The sequence below is a fragment of the Stegostoma tigrinum genome, chromosome 22, assembly GCF_030684315.1.
Source record: "Stegostoma tigrinum isolate sSteTig4 chromosome 22, sSteTig4.hap1, whole genome shotgun sequence".
NCBI classification, from domain to species: Eukaryota; Metazoa; Chordata; class Chondrichthyes; order Orectolobiformes; family Stegostomatidae; genus Stegostoma; species Stegostoma tigrinum.
The window spans coordinates 24,907,473-24,928,757 of record NC_081375.1 but is presented as its reverse complement, the minus strand read 5'-3'; positions in this window follow the sequence as shown (position 1 = coordinate 24,928,757).

Here is a 21,285-nt window from a genome sequence, read left to right as displayed (position 1 = left end):
TGGCTCATTATACATGTTTCTAGTACACACACAAAACTTATTAGCTTTAGCAACGGTAATTGTTTTAGAAGCATTGTTTTAGTGGCTGGAAAACAGTGCTCCATGTGAACACCATATGCCTGTCCTGCTGTACCCAAGATGTCTTGGAGCTGTCTCTGAAATTCAGCTGCCCTGCCGACTCTCATTTGGAGACATGAGTTGCAAGACAGCTGCATCCTGACTTCTTTCGTTCAAATTAATGGAGACGTCTCTGTGGGAAGTAGAGCTAGAATTGAACGCAAGTTGTAAGATAGCAGAAAATGACTCCAAGATCCCTCTGATTCCCAATTGATAGGATGCAATTTCATTCAGAATAACTCAGAAATGGCCATGAACTAGTTAAAAAGTCCCAGAAGTTTTTCAGACCTGTTTCGGTCTTAATTCTTTTGCTTAACGCAAGATTCAGTGCCTTATCTATATCCCGTTCAATTCTTCACACACCCGTTCAGCATACAAGCAACCTAACTGACATCTTATTATGACCAATGGTTGTGCTACTGCAGGGTTGTTGCTACACTTGCAGTAATGTATTCAAACTAAAACTGGAGGAAAATATACTGTAAATTATCAAAGGTGAAATCAATAATTTACACTGTAGAATTTACAATAAATATGAGACACCACTGCATAAAAATCTTGATCGATTAAAGTACTTTAATCTTCTTACGCAAAAGCTATTTATTGTGCAGCATAAGTCAAAATCAGCATTCTTCCAAAAGACAATGTCGAAAACTTGCTATGCTACAATGTTATTTAGTTTTCAATTAATAAAATTCTAAGCATTTAAACTTCATCTATCTATGACTAGTTCTATTTGCTGGCTTCAAGTATATAATCTCTTGTACCAGGCCCCTAAACCACTGCCAATTGCAAAGCACAGCCCAGCTGACCTAGCTCCAACTAACTGACCGAGAAACAGGAAGATATTACAGATGTATAACGATCACGCTGGTTTATTGCTGAAGTGAGTTTTTACCTTTGGAAACCAATTTACTTCCAATCCAGAAAGCCTAAATCTCACAATACAAGAATATTCCATAAGTTAAAATAAGTATGTGCAGAGATGCTGGGATGAAAGAAGATGTGGGATTTAAAGCCTAATAATCTTTAGCTGCTAAAATATGAATAACATAAGCATAAATACACATAGCCATAATGTTGTTTGGTCATTGTCCATAGATGCTGAGTAGACAGCTAATAATTCTACCTACATTGCAGGGACATCCTGTGATCTTTGTGATCCAATAATAACATGGAAAATGACCATAGGAAACTGAGCTGGAAATGAAGATATTATCAGGGGATATTTATTGGGATTAAATTTGATGCGTCCCCTTTATTATCTGACAATATCATTTCTATTTCAGAATGGCATTGAAATTTCCATTTGGAAGACTTATTGAACAATTTAAATTTCTGGGACAGCATGAAATAGAACGCTGAATTCTCACTATAGGTACTAGCATCTCGGCTGCAAAGTCAACATTAAAGCCTCATCCCAGTTTCATTATAATGATATATTCCAATGGAGAAAATGTCCGACTGCCAAACTGGCCTTCTTTTGCACTTGGGACCAATTCTTAGGGAGTGTGAAGTGTGATTCCACTGATACAAATGTTCTAGAACTAAATTGGACAGAAGTGTGGAAATGTACTATCTCTTTGGAGGGTGTGGTACAAGGTTGGCATCCTTGTCGTCCTGAATCATTGACCTTAGTGGTTGGCATGAAATATTAATTCAAAACCAATATTTATTTTCCCAGACACCAAGAGAAAATACTTTACATGATGATACTGCAGATACTTCTTGGACACCATAGACACTTCTGGCCCTGTAGAAAGTTGTGTAGCCCGTTATATCTGCAAGTTGTTTGGTATGTTGAGAACATTCAGCCAAGTATAATCCTCATAGACAGCAGAGTATGTAGCTAATGAATGTGAAAGGGCAAAGGGCTCGAGCAGCTTGCTGTGTTTAAAAAAACTAACATTTTCCATAGATCCAATATGCTCTTAATAGAGTTATGTCTTTCAGTTAACATGTCAGTAGACCTTTATGGGATATGTTTATGATATAATCACTATGACTGCGGGTATAAGCGTCTCATACTTCATCTTACCCTGGAATTCTTGAAGCATGACACACCACTGAGAGCATGCTTCTCTGTAGTAATCTAATAGTTTAATATTAGCTTGGATAATTATGCTCCTGAGGAATGCAATGTTTACATATAACAGATAGTCATAATAAATGTTTGTTGGATTCGACAATAATCCAGTAGCTACTTCCAGTTTTTTTATGATAATAAAATGTGAGGCTGGATGAACACAGCAGGCCAAGCAGCATCTCAGGAGCATATCTCAGGCTGCTTGGCCTGCTGTGTTCATCCAGCCTCACATTTTATTATCTTAGAATTCTCCAGCATCTGCAGTTCCCATTATCTCTCCAGTTTTTTTATGTTAGGGGAGTTAACATAAGCATTGCAGCACCAAGTAAAACACTCCATTGGAAGCATACTTACACAATGGTAGCTGTGGCCATCTATAAGAGACTTCAATTTGTCCTGCTTTGGACCACAAAGAATTTGGACAAACAGAGAGTTTCTCACCCTTAACATATCTGTTTGTATGAGTACATGCAGCTATACACGACGGTAGATAGGGCATTAATCACCTAAATTAACAGTTATTTTTTTTAAAATCAGAATGGAGGTTCTTTCAAGATAAAATAAATTTCTAAGACTGCCTCAATTAAAAAGGGGCTGCAATGCACTCTTGAGCTGGGACACAAGGCCAGGGCACTGCAGTTCAGAAAGATGATAGGCGAATGATATATTCCTGACAGTTGACACATAAGTAACAGTCTCTCATCCCAATTGCTATGAAATTTTGGTTTTAAGGAAGGCAGTTTTAATTTACATTGTCATAAAATCAGAGATGCAAGGATTAAGGTGGTACAGTGAAACATTTTTAAGATTGAATTATGGATAGCAGAAGCCTCATTGTAGATCAGACTTCAGTGATATCTTTCGGAATTACAACTGTACGATTAAAATTTGCAGTTCTATTTTACAGACCAAATGATATATGACCCTAGGCAAAGGCAATATTGACAACAGGGTATTTTGCAGATTAACATGCATGGTAAGAAAGATCCAATAGTGATCTTGAAGTTTCTTGAAGATTAATTTGAGATATGAATGAACCAAAGTATTAACAAACTCCAACTCATGTCATACATTCAGCAAACTCAACAGTCTATTGACCAGTTTATCTAAAGATACTATAACAAAGACTATGACTGTAACTTTTCCAAAGAGGTACTGTTAGAGATTCTGGATGTAAGTTTGCTCGCTGAGCTGGAAGGTTCGTTTTCAGACGTTTTGTAACCTTTTTTTTATTTGAAAAAATATACTTTATTCATAGAATATACAAAAAATAAAACATTTATACACCTACCCAGTCATGCAAGCCGCTCCGGGTTACCCGGGGGTATGTACACCAACTAAAGGAAAAAACAAAACAATGAGAAAAAAACAAAGCAAACATCCCGGCAGTCGTCACCCCACACAGTCCCCGTTGGCCCACTGACCAGTTGGGGAAGGTGCCAGCTGGGCCCAGTTACCAGATAGGGCCGTTTTTTCTGTTCTGGACGAGGTGTTTCATACGGTGGTCTTTCCCCACCGTGCCTTGGCGGCGGCTGCCCCAAACTTTAGTGCGTCCCTCAGGACGTAGTCCTGGACCTTGGAGTGCGCCAGTCTGCAACATTCGGTCGGGGTCAGTTCTTTCAGCTGGCAGGCCAGCAAGTTGCGGGCAGACCAAAGAGCGTCTTTCACTGCATTGATGGTCCACCAGGCGCAGTTGATGTTGGTCTCGGTGTGCGTCCCGGGAAACAGCCCGTAGAGCACGGAGTCCCGCGTCACGGAGCTGCTCGGGACGAACCTCGACAAGTACCACTGCAGCCCCCTCCAGACCTCCTGCGCATAGGCACACTCCAGAAGGAGGTGATCAACAGTCTCGTCCCCCCCGCAGCCACCTCGAGGGCAGCGTGCGGTGGCACAGAGATTCCGGGCATGCATAAAGGATCTCACTGGCAGAGCCCCTCTCACCGCCAGCCAAGCAATGTCCTTGTGCTTGTTTGAAAGTTCTGGCGATGAGGCATTCTGTCAAATGACTTTGGCAGTCTGCATGGGGAACCACACGACGGGATCCACCCTCTCCTTTTCCCGAAGGGTCTCGAGGATACTACGTACTGACCACTGCCTGATGGCCTTGTTGTCAAAAGTGTTTCCTTTCAAAAATTTCTCCACGAAGGACAGGTGGTACGGAACGGTCCAACTACTCGGAGCGTTCCGCCGCAACGAGGCCAGGCCCATCCTTCGCAACACCGGGGACAGGTAGAACCTCAGTAAGTAGTGACACTTGGTGTTTGCATACTGAGGATCTACGCACAGCTTGATGCAGCCACACACAAAGGTAGCCGTCAGGGCGAGGGTTGTGTTCGGTACTTCCTTTCCCCCAATTTCCAGGTCTTTGTACATGGTGTCCCTCGACCCCCAAATGAAGTGGAAGATGGCCCGGGTGACCGCAGTGGTGCAGGTCCAGGGAATAGGCCAGGCCTGCGCCACATACAACAGTACCGAAAGCCCCTCGCACCTGACAACCAGGTTCTTACCCACAATGGAGAGGGACCGGAGCGTCCACCTGCACAGCTTCTGCTTCAGTTTGGTGATACGCTCCTCCCAAGTCTTAGTGCACGCCCCAGCTCCACCGAACCAAACACCCAACACCTTCAGGTAGTCTGTCCTGACGGTGAAGGGGATGAAGGAGCAGTCGTCTCAATTCCCAAAGAACATGACCTCGCTCTTACCCCTATTGACTTTGGCACCCGAGGCCAGTTCAAACTGGCCGCAGATGTCCAACAGCCTACTCACCGACCGACGATCGGTGCAGAAGACGGCGACATCGTCCATGTATAGGGAGGTCTTGACCTGAAGGCCTCTGCTGCCTGGGAGAGTCACGCCCTTCAGGCTCACGTCCTTCCTGATGGATGCGGCGAAGAGCTCCACACAGCACATGAACAAGGCAGGAGAGAGCGGGCAGCCCTGCCTGGCTCCAGATTTGACGGGAAAACTGTCCGATTCCCACCCGTTGATCAAGACTGCGCTAACGATGTTGGCGTAGAGCAGCCGGATCCAATTGCGGATGCCCTCCCCGAACCCCAATTTGGAGAGGATGTCCCTCGTGTAAGCATGAGAGACCCTGTCGAAGGCCTTCTCCTGGTCCAGGCTGACGAGTCAGGTATCCACCCGCCTGTCCTGCACGTAGGCGATCGTATCCTTGATGAGCGCGAGGCTCTCAGCGATCTTCCTGCCCGGCACAGCACATGTTTGGTCAGGGTGAATCACCGACTCCAGGGCAGACCTGACCCGGTTGGCTATGACCTTGGCCAGGATTTTGTACTCCACATTCAATAGTGAAATGGGACTTTTTTTTTCCCTCTCCCCCTTCCTCTTGTAAATGAGGGTGATGATGCCCTTCCTCATGGACTTGCACATTTCCCCTGCCCAAAGCGCACTATTGTACACCTCCACAGGTCCTGGCCGACAAGGTCCCACAGAGCGGAATACAGCTCGACTGGTAAGCCGTTGCTCCCGGGAGTCTTATTCCTCTCCAAGGACTTGAGGGCTCTGGTCAGCTCGTCCACGGATATCGGCCAGTCCAGCCACTCCCTCGTGCCATCATCTAAGACCTCCGTGATAGACGACAGGAATGACTCAGAGGCCATGCTGTCCGTAGGCTTCGTGTTGTATAGTCCGGCATAGAAGGATCTGCTGATCTTCAAAATGTCGGGGCGAGATGACGTCATCGAGCCATCGTCCTCCTTCAGCCGGCTAAGCACAGAGCTCTCTTTGTGCACCTTCTGAAAGAAGAAACGCGAGCACATCTCGTCCTGCTCCACGGAGCGGACCCTGGACCGGAAGATTATCTTGGAGGCCTCCGCGGCGAAGAGCGAGGCTTGCTGGCCCCTCACCTCGCGGAGGTCCTCCGTGACATCAACTCCCATCGACTGCAGAAGGAGCAGGTTCTGCATCCTTTTCTGGAGTCGCGACAGCTTTCCCCGCCTCTCTCTCGTCTTCCAAACACCCTTGAGGACAAAGAACCTCTTGATGTTCTCCTTCACCGTCTCCCACCAGTCGCACGGAGACTCAAAGAGGGGTTTCATGGTTCTCCAACCAGCGTACTCCCTCTTAAGCTCCTCGATGTTCTCTGGGGTCAATAGAGTCGTATTGAGCTTCCACGTCCCCTTGCCAGCCTGCTTGTCGTCCTGTAAGTTGCAGTCGGCCAGCAGGTGGCAGTGGTCAGAGAAGAACATTGGCTCGACGCCGGTGGACCTGACTGAGAATGCCTGTGACACAAACAGGAAGTCTATCCTTGAGCGGAAAGACCCGTCTGGCGGTGACCAGGTGTATCTCCGCTGAGCTCCATCTGCAGGGGTGCTGAAGACGTCAAGCAGCTTGGCGTCCTTCACTGTGCAGTTGAAGTCTCCGCCTAGGATGACCGGCCTGGATGTAGCCAGCAGGGGTGGAAGCCACTGCAGGACGGCCAACCGCTCACTCCGTACCGCTGGGGCGTACACGTTGATCAGCCTCGGGGGAGCGTTCCTGTAGGTGACATCAGCCACTAGGAGGCGCACCCCCACCACCTCCTCAACTTGAGAGATGGTGAAGTTGTGCCCCCGCAGCAGAATAGCCAGGCCCGAGGAGCGACAGTCGTTACCCCCCGACCAGACCAAAGGCCCAGAGGTCCAGGCTCCCGACCATTTCCCGTACCTGCTGAGGTGCGGTATCCCGCACTCCTGCAGAAACAGGAGGTCCGCCTTGATGGTGGTCAGGTAGGCCAACGTGGACACACATCTTGCGGTGGACTTGACACTGCGCACATTAATGCTCGCAACTCGTACCCCCATTGTGGGCAGTGACTGCAGTACCCTCTGAGTCCAAGGTGCAGCCCCTCCATCTTTCCCTTCATGCCCATTGCGCGGGCGAACGCCTGGATGCTCTCCGGTCTCAGGAAACCGTCCGTGCTGCCTTCCGGGTGGCATCCCCCTCTCAGGGGTACGGAGGCAGGAGAATCCGGCTCTGGGTCAGGTTGGGGGCACGTTGTTTCCTGCTTCCCGCCTGCAGGTTCCAGGGGGCCTTCCAGGGCCCCAGCGGCGCGTGGCTGGCTGTCGGAGGGAACCTCAAGACACCTCCCATCCCCTGGAAGCGGGGTGCTGCTTTCCTTCTCAGTGGAAGTTTTCAGCTTCTGCTTTGGGCTGGCCTCCTCCGAATACCCCTCATCAGAGGAGCTACCCTGTGGCTGCCTCTTCGGCGCCTGATGGTTGCAGAGCTGTGGCCCTCCGGCACGCCTTCCTCCTCACCTTCCGGACCGTCGTCCACTCCCCTGGGTCACCTGTCGCCTCCTCTATCGACTCCAGGTTGTCGGTGGGGGGGAGGGGGGTGTGCCGAGCCTGCAGGGGCGCTTTGCTGACCTCAGGTCCATCCTGCGGGGCTGGGCCCTCCTGCACGACCTGGCCCTCCTGCACACTAGGGGGGTCCTTGCAGGGGCCTGGTGCCTTCCTGTCCTCCGGGGGCGCTTGCCCCGCATTGCCTCTGCCGGCGACCTGGGCACAGGTGGTCCCCTGCCGCGGGCAGGCCCTGTAGATGTGGCCCGCTTCCCCGCAAAGGTTGCAGCTTTTTCCTTTGGGAAATCCTTTGCAAGGTGTCCGTCCTGCACACAGTGACTTTGCAGTCGGCTGCCACATGACCTGACCTACCACAGGCATGGCAGACTTTAGGTTGCCCTGCGTAGGTCAGGTAGCCCTTGCTCCTGCCGATCGCGAAGCTGGACGGTGGGTCCTGTATGATGTTCCTGTCCGCGCCCATCCTCAGCGTCACCCTGACCTGCCTCTTACTTGACCAGATCTCAAAGGGGTCCATGATGTCAGTTAGGTCCCCTTCCACCTTCACATACCTTCCAAGGAAGGTCAGCACATCAGCTGCTGGCACATGCGGATTCTACATGTGTACAGTCACCATACGGCTCCTCTGCGCTGGCATCACGAACAGCGGGACAGCGGTCAATACAGAGAGGGGGCTCTCACCTCCTTTTTCCTTGAAAACCTCCAGGTAGCGCTCGCAAAGCTTGGCACTCCTGAAGATTACATCGTAGAAACCTCCTCCAGGGAAATCCTGCAGGCAGTAAATGTCCACAGCAGCGAACCCACAACAGTCCAACAGGACCCTCTTCACGAAGAAGGTGCGGTCCACAGGTGCACCTTCATCCACCTTCTTCACGGAAACACAGATGGTGTTCCGGACCCCCTGACCTGGGGCACGAGCACTTGCCGCAGCCATCGTTGCAAGTTGGCTACTCCCCTGAACCAGCGTTAGGCCGAAGCCAGCATTAAGATCCACCGGTTGAAAGGGTGCACAGCCAACCCGACGTCTTCCTTCCTTCTCCAACACAGCCACGCTCTCCTCTTCTCGGTCCACAAAAGAGTGGGTCTGTACTTTGTTCCAGATTTAGGCTGGTTCACTGAGCTGGAAGGTTCATTCCCAGACAATCCGTCACCATTCTAGGTAACATCAACAGTGAGCCTCCGGTGAAGCGCTGGTGTTAAGTCCTGCTTTCTATTTATCTGTTTAGGTTTCCTTGGGTTGGTGATGTCATTTCCTGTGTTAGTGATGTCTTTCTTGTTCTTTTTCTCAGAGGATGGTAGATTGGCTCCAATCAATGTGTTTGTTGATGGAGTGCCGGTTGGAATGCCATGCTTCTAGGAATTCTCGTGCGTGCCTCTGTTTGGCTTGTCCTAGGATGGATGTGTTGTCCCAATCAAAGTGGTGTCCTTCCTCATCTGTATGTAAAGATACGAGTGATAGTGGGTCATGTCGTTTTGTGGCTAGTTGATGTCCATGTATCCTGGTGGCTAGCTTTCTGCCTGTTTGTCCAATGTAATGTTTGTCACAGTTCTTGCAAGGTATTTTGTAGATGACGTTTGTTTTGCTTGTTGTCTGTATAGGGCCTTTTAAGTTCATTAGCTGCAGTTTTAGTGTGTTGGTGGGTTTGTGGGCTTCCCTGATGCCAAGAGGCCCGAGTAGTCTGGCAGTCATTTCCGAAGTAGGCATTGATCTCGATATAGTTACAATTTATGAGATTCAAACTATGCTCATCTTGGAGGAACAGACAGGCATGACGCAATCAAATCAACCGTTGCTCTCAAACGTCTCTACGCTAGAAGGTTTTAACACAATCCCCAATTTTAAGCATGATACAATATTGCATACTGATGTGAAACTATTACTTGATCCGCCAAGAAATGTAACATGTACGTTTCAAAGTTTTGAGTAGAACTGAAAGTTGAGGGAGCAAAATCATATCATTCAGAAGGTTGTGCACCACCGTAACAGCCTAAATTGAAGATGCCTCAACCTTTCACACAAAAAATGCCCATACAACATACTAACAGTAGAAGTAATCAATCCAAAAATTTCCAGAGAAAGATTCTATCCCAAGCTAAAGAGAAACATGAATAATGGTCCGTCCATTTAGCAGAAGAATCTCAAAAGCTCAGTACGTTTATGATGCCATTTGTGCAGTACTGTTTCTGACAGTGAACATTCAGGCTATCTGACAAGACCTATTACAGCAGCACATGGAGAGAATTATTGAGAATGGGGCTGGTTGTATTTGTGTAGTTGAAGATATTGCGGTTAAAGGTAAAGCAAAGCAGAAAATGACCACAACTTTCACTTATTGATGGCAGTATGACACTCCTTTGCTTAAGGTGTTGGGAAGTCATGTTGAAGCTGTACCAGACATTGGTGAGGCCTCTTCTGGAATACTGTGTCCAGTTCTGGTTGCCCACTTATAGCAAGGATAATATTAGGCTGGAGAAGGCTCAGAAGAGACTTACCAGAATGTTGCCAGGTGCAGAAAGTTTCAGTCATAAAGAAAAGCTGGATAGGATGGGATTTTCTTTCACTGGAGCGTAGGAGGTTAAGATGTGATAGATGTTTATAAAATAATGAGAGATATAGACAGAGTTAATGGTAGTTGCCTTTTCTGTAGGATGAGGGATTTCAAGACTAGGGATGCACACTTTTGAGGTGAGAGGAGAGCAATATAAAAAAAGACATGAGGGGCAATTTTTTACACAGTGGTTGGTTCGCACATGGAATCAATTCCTGAAGAAGTGGTAGATGTGGGTACAATTACAACCTTTAAAAGATATTTGGAAAATTTGTTGAATAGGAAGGGTTTGGAGAGATATGGGCCAGGAGTAGGCAGGTGGGACTAGCTTAGTTTGGAATTATATTCAGCATGGTCTGATTGGGCTGAAGGGTCTGTTTCCATGCTGTATGACTCAATGATTCTATGCCAACAAGGATTGGCATTTTACAGCACCATGTGCCAGAACAATTTCAGCCAGATAATTTCTCAGGCTCCATTTACTCTTCCATGGTATCCATGTAAGTTCAATGATGCTAAACAAATGCCAACACCTTAGGATAAGGAGAATCTGTGATATTGCCTCAGATCTTTTGAATTTCCTCACACTGTATATTCACAACTTTGCAGAAAGGTTTCTTGACTCAGAGACTTCCTCAACATGAATATCCCCATGTGTGACAAGACAATCAACTTTGATACTCTCAACCAGGTTCCAGCAACAAAATCTGACTTAGTGCAATACTTCAGTCCTAGGTAAATTTTAAATCTTGAAGTGAATAAATTGCAAAAAATTTCACGTGTGGCTTTTGCGAGACACAAATCCTTCTGCCTTTCATTCAAATATCTGCACAAACTAACTATTTCAACATAGAGAGTCCAAGACACCATCATTTTTATTTGGCATCATTTGGACTCACATGTTTTTATATGGCAAGAAACTCACCAGTGGAACAAATCATAACCTATTGGAAATGAAAGGCCACACATAGCTAATGAGTCCTCTGCCAGGTTTGCAGCATCAACTTATCAAGGTAAAAGAATATGACTTTCAAGTGAGGTACAAGCCAGACACCAGGATAATTACATCTGAGATGCTGTGCAGATTACCCAACCCATATGAAACCAAGATATTTCTCTTGATTTACAAGTTGTTATAATCGGCTCTGAAGTCAAAAACATTCTTAAGGTCTATCTGTTACACTTTGGCCTGAGCCAGTGTTACAATTGCTATTGATAACCACCAAAGGTGAGCAACTGCAAAGGCTATTGACTCGGGATGGCCTAATAGTACAAAAGAAGTGCCAGAGAACATTTCTTCATTTTAGCTGCACAGAGACAAATTTGAATATTTCATGACAAATGATTTTCAAAGTTAAACAAGTTTCAATAGCAAAAAGCATTATGCCAGTGTATCATATCCTGTGTTACATCAGGGTTATATGGGTATTAAACACACAAAACAGTAAGCATATGAATCAGAATACTTGGAAGGGGTGAATTAGGATATTAAGTTAGGGAATGCATGTGAGACATGTCAAACATATTGACCTGAGTAGTGGAGGGAGCTTCAATATCTGCATAACATTCCATCCACTCCTTAGATGAAAGTAGCAACAGGCCTATTTGCTGCCCACCGAGGAAATTACATTACTGTGAGGGACCACCAATCTCTAAGTTTCTCATTGCTGATACAACACAATGAGCATAACAATCACTGACATGTAAGCGCAATTTCAGTTTATTTGGTGTCCTGGAATGATAGCATCTGATAATGGATCACAGTACATTGGCAACACATTTCACCCATTTATGATGACAGGGAGTGACCCAAATCACATTGTCATCCCATTATTCATGGTCAAACAGTCTAACAGAGCATGAAGGACATATATCAAATCAATGATCATTCAGTATCAAGCAATAAAGCAAGATGTTCCATTGCATTACTTCATCTTCATGCAAAACCTATAGAGAGTGGACCACAATCCCAAGCATAACGTACAGAGGACTGTAAATGCAAATGATCTGGACAAGCAAACATTTGCATAACATTCCAGGAGACAGGACATGCTTCTTCAAGGAAAATGTAGGGGGTGATGGACTCCCAGGGGAATGTAGCACTGACAACCAGTTTGCTGGCACCGAGACTGGCTCTAATGTAATGAGGGGTACACCAAGTTCCAAGTGATCGATTGTGGTAGGGGACTCTCTAGTCAGAGATACAGGCGTTTCTGTGGCCAACAGCTAGAGTTTGGAATGATGTGTTGCCTCCCTGGCGCCCGGATCAAGGGTATCTCGGAGACGGTGCAGAATATTCTCAATGGGGACCGGTACCAGCAGGAGGCTGTTGTACACATTGGAAAGAATGACATGGGTAAATGATAAGATTTTGAGGAGAAAATATAGGAAGTTTGTCAGGAATTTAAAAAGTAGGTCCTCGACGGCAGTAATTTTTGGATTATTCCCAATGTCATGAGCTAGTGGGGGTAGGAATAGGAGGATAGAGCAGATGTGCGGCTGAGGAGCTGATGCAGAGGAGAAGGATTCGCATTTTTGGATTATTGGAATGACTTCTGGAACAGAAGTGATCTGTACAAGAAGGACGGATTGCACCTGAATTAGAAGGGGACTGATATACTGGTAGTGAGATCTGCTAGGGCTGCTCGGGAGGGGTTAAACTTATAATGGAGGGCAGGATGACCCAGGGAGATAGTGAGGAAAGAGATCAGTTGAGACCGGCACAGTTGGGAAAAGGAATAAATCAAACATTCAGGGCAGCCATGAACAAAGCAGAGAACGGGATAGGGCTGATAAATTAAATTGTATTTATTTCAATGCAAGAGGCCTAACAGGTAAGGCAGATCAACTCAGGCCTGATAAGGAACATGGGACTAGGATATCATAGCTCAGGGATGGACAGGACTGGCAGGATAATGTTCCAGGATATAGGTGATATAGGAAGGACAGAAGGAGTGGGGGGGAGCAAGTGAGGAGGGGGAGTGGCACTTTTGACTAGGGATAACATTATGGCTGTACTTAGAGAGGATATTCTTGTGAATATGTCCAGATAAGTTATTTGGGTGGAACAGAGAAATAAGAAAGTGTTGATCACCTTACTGGGATTACACTATTGACCCCTCAACAGTCAGTGTAAAACTGAGAAACAATTTTGTAAAGAGATCTCAGTTATCTGTGAGAATAAAAGGGTGTTGGGGAGTTTACCTTTCCAAACATAGGCTGGGACTGCCATATTGTTAAGGGCTTGGATGAGGAGGAATTTGTTGAGTGTGTACAATAAAATTTTCTAATTCAGTATGTGGATGCACTTACGAGAGAAGGTGCCAAACTTGACCTACACTTTGGGAAATAAGGCAGTGCAGGTGACTGAGGTGTCAGTGGTGGCGCACACTGGGGCCAGTGACCATAATTCTATTAGTTTTAACATAGTGATGGAAAAGGGTAAACTGGATTGAAAAGTTAAAAAGCTAAAAAGCTAAAGATCTCAATTTTGACAGTGTTTAGGCAAGAAGTTTCTGTAGTTGATTTGGGTGTGGATGTTCGCAAGTACAGGGATGTCTGGAAAATGGGAAGCCTTCAAAAACGAAATAATGAGAGTCCAGACACAGTATGTTCCTGTTAGGGTGAAGGGCAAGGCTGGTAGGTGTAGGGAATGCTGGATGCCTAGAGAAATTGAGGTTTTGCATAAGAATAAGAAGGAAGCATATGTCAGGTGTAGATGGCAGAGATCAAGTGAATCCCTTGACGAGTATAAAGGCAGTAGAAATATACTTAAGAAAGAAATCAGGAGGGCAAAAAGGGGACATGAGATGGCTTTGGTAAATAGAGTTACGGAGAATTCAAAGGAAGTCTACAAATACATTAAGAACAGATGATATGGATGATGATTGGAAAGTGTAGGGAGATGGGCTTAGATTAGTTTACAGGTCGACACAACATCTAGGGCCGAAGGACCTGTTCTATGTTGTATTGTTCTATGTTCTATGTTCTAAAAGAGTAACTAGAGAGAGAATAGGGGCCCTTAACGATCAGCAAGGCCACCTACATGTGGAACCACAAGAGTTGGGGGGAGATACTAAACAAGTATTTTACAACAGCGTTTACTGTGGAGAAGGGCGTAGAAGATAGAGAATGTGTGGAAATAAATATCAATACCTTGAAAAACGTCCATATCACAGAGGAGGTGGTGCTGGACATCTCAAAACATGTAAAGTTGAATAAATCCCTGGGACCTGATGAGGCAGTCCCTAGAACTCTGTGGAATGTGAAGGAAGACATTGCTGGACCCCTTGCTGAGGTATTTGTGTCATCGATAGTCACAGGTGAGGTGCCGGAAAACTGGAGGTTGACTAATGTGGTGCCACTATTTAAGAAAGATGGTAACTAAAAGCGAGGGAACTATAGACAGGTGAGCCTGATATCAATGGTGGGCAAGTTGTTGGAGGAAATCCTATGGGACAGGATTCACATGTATTTAGAAAGGTAAGCACTGATTAGGGATAGTCAAGTGGCTTTGTATGTGTGAAATCATGTCTCACTAACTTGATTGAGGATTTTTGAAATAGTAACAAAGAGGATCGATGAGGGCAGAGTGGATGTGATCTATATGGACTTCAGTAAGGCGCTCGACAAGGTTCCTCATGGTAGACTGGAAGCAAGGGTGGATCACACGGAATATAGGGAGAACTAGCCATTTGGATTTGGAACTGGCTTCAAAGTAGAAGACAGAGGGTGGTGGATGAAGGGTTGCTTTTCATGCTGGAGGGCTGTGACTAATGGTGTGCCACATGGATCGGTGCTGGGCCCACTGCTATTCATCATTTAGAAACGATTTAGATTTGAACATAAGTAGTTTGATTTGTAAGTTTGCGGATGATACCAAAATTGGAGGTGTAATGGACAGCAAAGATGGTTACCTCAGAGTACAATGGCATCTTGATCAGATGGGCCAATGGGCCAAGGAGTGGCAGATGGAGTTTAACTCAGATAATTGTGAGGAGCTGCATTTTGGAAAGGCAGATCAAGGCAGGACTTATACACTTAATCATAAGGTCCTGTGGAGTGTTGTTTAACAAAGGCGCTTTGGAATGCAGGTTAGTAGTTCCTTGAAAGTGGAGCCACAGGTAGACAGGATAGTGAAAAAAGCATTTGGTACACTTGCCTTTATTGGTCAATACATTGAGAATAGGAGCTAGGAGGTCATAGTGCTGCCATATAGGACATTGGTTTGGCTATTATTAGAATACTGCATGGAATTCTGGTCTCCCTGCTATAGGAAGATGCTGTGGAACTTGAAAGGGTTCAGAAAAGATCTACAAGAATGTTGTCTGGGTTGGAGATTTTGAGCATAGGGAGAGGCTGAATAGATTGGAGCTATTTTTCCTGGAGGATCGGAGGCTGAGGGGCAACTTTATAGAGGTTTATAAAATTATTACGGGCATGGATAGGGTAAATAGACAAAGTTTTGTTTTCCCTGGGGTGGAGGAGTCCAAAACTAGAGGGCATTGGTTTAAGGTGAAAGGGGAAATATCTAAATGGGATCTAGAGGGCAACTTTTTCACGCAGAGGGTGTAGCATGTAAGGAATGAGCTGCCAGAGGTGGTGGTGGAGGCTGGTACAATTACAGCATGAAAAAGGCATCTGAATGAGTATATGATCTGGAAAATTTAGGGGGATATGGGAAAAATGCTGGCAAATGGAACTAGATTAACTTGGGATATCTGGTCGGCATGGATAAGTTGGTCTGAAGGATCTGTTTCTGTGCTGTACATCTCTATGACTCTATTATTCTGTGACAGAGAGAATGAACGAGATACACAATGAACAAGTAAGTAGAGAAATACCGTGACTGCTTTCAGGCAAAGAGTGTAATATCAAATGCTTTGGAGACGAACAATGGTTTCTAAAATATGCAAGCAGCCCTGATCATACAAGTGTATTACTGATTATGGTGCTACATTGTGAAGGAACAGAGGCTAGCTCAGACTAATGTATGGTACTTGAGTCACGAATGAAAAACCTGATAAAGCTAACTCCGACCCTGATGATTGTCAAGTGATGCTGAATGACAGCAACTGGCAGCAACACAACCAAGTTGTCAAACAAATGCAGCAGATTAAAATATGTATCTCTACAGGTAGGTTTTACAATCAGCACATCAGAATGAGTTTCAAACGTGAAAAAGTTTATCAAATTTTGAAATGCTTGTCTCGTAAATTTTTTTTTACAGCTTTATATAACAATTAGCTCAAAAACACATGCCTATGTACAACCATGTATATCTGTTTGTCGTAATTTTTTCATTGCTAGAAGGAGTACGATGTTGTGTTATGTTTTATGGTCAATCTTTCAGTATACCTTTAAGAGTTATGCTGATGATTATCATCATTATATCATAGCATGTAATGTGAGGGCTTCAAACTCTCATATTCAATCAAAGCTTAGATCACTTGAAGCATGACAGTCTGCCCCTCTGTTGCAACATAATAGCTTAATATTAGCTCAGACATTTATGCGTCTGAAGAATTTAATATTTATGCATAGTAGCTAGTTGTAATGAATGTCTGTTGCATTCTTGAGTAACATAACACCTACAACTAGTTACTGATGTTACAAAAGATAATATAAGCAGTATTGCATCAGGTAAAACACCCTTTCAGAGGCAAACTCACATAAAATAACAGATGTCAACTTTTACAGTTGATAACAATGGCCTTTATCTTCTAAATAGCTAGGGATTCAAAGTTGGAAATTCAAACCATGAAAGCACTTTGCACCGGTTACGGGGAAAATTGGAATTACAAATAATATATAGAGCTTACAGTTTGCTTTGAAAAGGGAGCAAGTTTGAAAAATAGAGCATGTTTAACCAATAGTTTTTAATTGATGCTACATCCTTAAAAGTAACTTTAAAAATAGAAACAGCAACTATGGGACAATAGAGCTTTGAGTAATGAAAACTGTGAGTTACAACAAACAACTGAAGAATTAAAATAGAGTCAATAAAAGCTTCATCAGGGGTCTTGGCCCAAAATGTTGACTTCCCTGATCCTCGGATGCTGTCTGACCTGCTGTGCTTTTCCAGCTTCATATCTGTCGACTTTCACTTCCAGCATTTGAAGTCCTTACTGCATCAAACAATGAATTTAGTTCTTTAACTAACTGCACAAATTTAGTCTTAATAACCATTAGTCAAAACAATAAATAGTTGCAAATATAAAACTTTACAAAGCTTCCTACAGGTCTGAACATTTCCTGAAGACCGGTGTGAAGATCAGCCAGTGCAAATCAAAAGCTATCATTTAATTGATGTGAAAAATTTTACTTTACAGACAGCATTGTGACTGCTGAGAATTGAATTGAATTGAATTGCAATCATCCTTTAAATGAACTGTCACTGCTTTTTACATTGAGTCATTCCAAATGCAGACACATTATGCTGATGTGATTTTTTTTTCATCTTTTGTCTTCTAATTTCACAAAAATACTGAATGGAGCAATTTTTCAGTTTTGTGCCAAATTTGCTGTAAACCTTTTCCTGGTTGTAGTTGGAAAACCTTATAATTATCCCTGCTGAAATCATTATCAGACCATGACTTTCTCATTTACATTTTAAATGCTTTGTCATAAATCTCCAGAAACAACTAAGATCTGAAGGAATGATCCTCCAGATTTGTAATAGTTAATTTTCAATGCCAGGATAGTTGACGGATTTTAATTAACACTTATCAGAATGGTACTTAGACTGGGTTAGATAAACTCATACTTTCTATGGAGTTTAACAATTATCTGTAATTCAAACGCAGGAACAGCATGTCAGTTAATGTAATCGAATAGGGATAGGATAGCGAGAGGGCAATTTCATGATGCTGTACATCTCAAACAATCAATTTCTGCTTTTCATCACACATTGGTCCTTGTTGAAATTGATGTGCATCCTTCACTGTGAATGACATTAGCCCTCCAGCATTGTTTGGAACAATATCAAAACTATATCTCAAGCAGACAGTAGCTGGTGACTACATACATCAAATTTTGTATCCAACATTATGCGTTAAGTATACAAATAATCAACATAACTGAATCCAAATCTGCATATTGTTGTTACATATGACAGCTGTTTCCTGGGAGATATTGCTTGATCAGTAGCTGACAACTTACGACATTTCATCTGAGGTTACATTAGGTCTTTTCATTGCTCACAGAGCTGACACATAAGAGACAGTTTGACAGATTCTTTTATATGCTCCATATCTCAACTGTTCTGGGGTTTATTGGTCAAATCAGGAGAGTATTTTACCTTCAGTCACCATAATTTCATCTTATACAAATCAATATTCTATATTTGTAAAAAATGTTAAAACCTTTTTTATTTAATATGTGAACTATTCCTCTTGTCATGGAGCACCTACTTCTAATTTATTCCCTTTGTCGTTTTTCTTCAGTAAAGTTTCAAAGTTTTTTTACATATGTTGTAAGCACCAATTAACCCCTTTACAAAAATAGTTAGCAGCTGTTTGATATTAACCGATGACCACAGTCAGCATGCGAGCAACAGCTTTTTATTTTGTAGTTTTGCACACAAATAAGATTAATGATTTAGAAAAAGGGAATTTACTTGTGATGATGTTGGCTATTCATCACCAGCTGGGGACAAAACTGGACTTGAACTCCAGCGAGTTCCTCGATTTCTGTGCAATATAGTCATCAGGAAGTATGGAAACATCATTATGTAATGAGCAAAAGTGTTGACAGGCAGAATGTACAGAACCTTGCGTGGGTTATCAGCACAGTTAAAATTGCATACAATACAAAATCTGTATTCACTGAGTGTCTGAGCATTCTTTCATATGCAAATCTTTTCAACAGTGCAATTCTCCCACATCTAAACAAGTGCCCTTGAGATGCCATTAACTTATATTACCCACTTGTATTATTGCTGCTTTTCTTAAAGAAAAGATTACAGTTTGCAACATCTACGTAGCAAACTCTTGTCTTTTGAAAAAGAAGGGAACTTATAAGTTGCACAAATGAGAAATTTGGGCTTGATCAATATCAGAAAAGACTGAACAGTTTGGAATTTTTTTTCTTTGAAGGAATAAATATGTTTAAATTGATAAAGAATTTGATTGGGTTGGAGTAGAGAAAACATTTCCACTTCTGAGCAGCTCGAAACTAGGGATCATATATATTTACAAGTAAGTCCAATAAGAAATTCAGGAGGGAATTCTTAAGCTGTGGAGAGATTGAACATGGAACTTGCTACCTCAAGGAGTTGAGTAAATAAAATAAATTAACTTACGAGGAAGTAAGATAAATCCTTGCGAGAGAAAGGAACAGAAGAATTACTGTCAAATGAAGAGGGTTTTGAGAAGGTGCAGGTGATGCATAAATATTGGCCTGGGCTACCTAAGCCAAAAGACCAGATTCTAAGTTGTAAATTCTGATACGTGTGTGTGTTGGTAAATAGAGGAAAGATATTTTAGTGAACACTTGGGAGTGCTGAGCAGGATCGACTTGCAGTAAGGACACATGTCACATGACATTCAAAGGATGTTAATTCTGTGCCTAAGTTGCTGATCAAATGCCTAAATCAGGTTGCTGTTCAATATTGTGTAGTAGTATTGATCGTTGATCATCCACCCACAATCATTAGTACCACTTCTAGAGGTGTACTTGTCATACAGGAGAGGCTAAGATTCTTCTCACTTCTGAACAGTCAGTGCGATCAAGGAGTGAGAAACTGCAGAACTTTACCTGCATCAATTTTGAAGTTCCAAGACTTATTATGTGCCAACTTCAGCTCCATTTTCTGGAGTTACATAAGTGAGAGATGGGTATGCATTGATAGAACTGATTCCTCGAGAGTTTTGTTTAGAATCTTTTAAAGCTGGTGATGGGTTTCTGTTGATGCCGTGTCTCTCTGATAAATGAAACATGAAAGCAGTAAACCAATCAGCAAAATTGGTACAAGATTGACATTTGGGTCAGATTTTCTGAGGAGTGGCAATCTCAAACTGGTTGCCTCTCTGACCCTTCTTTTACACCAGGAAAGAGCTCCTTGTTTTGAACAGAACATTCTGATCATGGCTCCTTCAGATTCCATTCGCCCCTCCCATTCTGACATTACTTTCATAATGCAGAAATTCTCAGGGGATGAGAATCCATAATCTCTTTTCACAGCAGCAGCCACCTTATGCAGATTTCTGATCAGAGATAATGGGAACTGCAGATGCTGGAGAATCCAAGATAACAAAGTGCGAAGCTGGATGAACACAGCAGGCCAAGCAGCATCTCAGGAGCACAAAAGCTGACGTTTCGGGCCTAGACCCTTCATTAGGCCCGAAACATCAGCTTTTGTGCTCCTGAGATGCTGCTTGGCCTGCTGTGTTCATCCGGCCTCACATTTTATTATCTGTTATGCAGATTTCTAACAGCTGCTGTCAAGCTGTAAACACATCAAGTAAACATGAGGGCAGTGGGCTGTGAGGGTAGGCGCCTCATGGGTGGGAGTAGGGTAACAGGTAAATTGGGGGCCAGATGGGATAGGATGCCAAGTGGATAGGGCTTGAGTGCCAAGTTTGATAGAGAGCCATATCTTTAGACAGTAAGGTTTCAGGAGATAAGGTGTAAATGCAAAGTGTCCAGAATGAGGCAACAGAAGGCAGAGGGTCCACAGCAGGTGAACACAGGGGCAGTTGATCGAGAGCAAGGGAAATAGGGTGGGAGGAGTATGTTTCAGTGGTCTAGAAATGGTGCGTTGGGTGCAGGCTGGTGGATGGGGGAGGCTGGGATAAGGTAGAACAGGTACATGGGAGATTGGCCCAGCGTGAAGTGGGGGTGTCAATTCCCCATGGATGCTGCTGGGGACAGTCAGGTCAAGGTTTGGGGGTGAGGAGGTGAGGAGGTATAGTGATCTGGGAGTGTAGTAATTTTGGGGGAGTGGGGGCTGATGTGATGTACAGATGGATAGTTACTGGGGTTAGTCTTATGTATTTCATAGTCTTATGTATTTCATAGTCTATTCCTCAGCAATTATTTGCTTAACTCCTCAAACTCTCTGATTAAAAGGAAACTTTCAGAAGGTTCCAGCTGGAGAGCAATTGTTCATCAAAATCTTTAAATTCCAAGCAATTCTGTCAGAATTTGCCACAATAGGGATTCTACAGGTCTTCACATACCGCTCCCAGCTACATTGGAATAAAGACTCTCTGGTCATTGGAAAATCCAGGCCCTG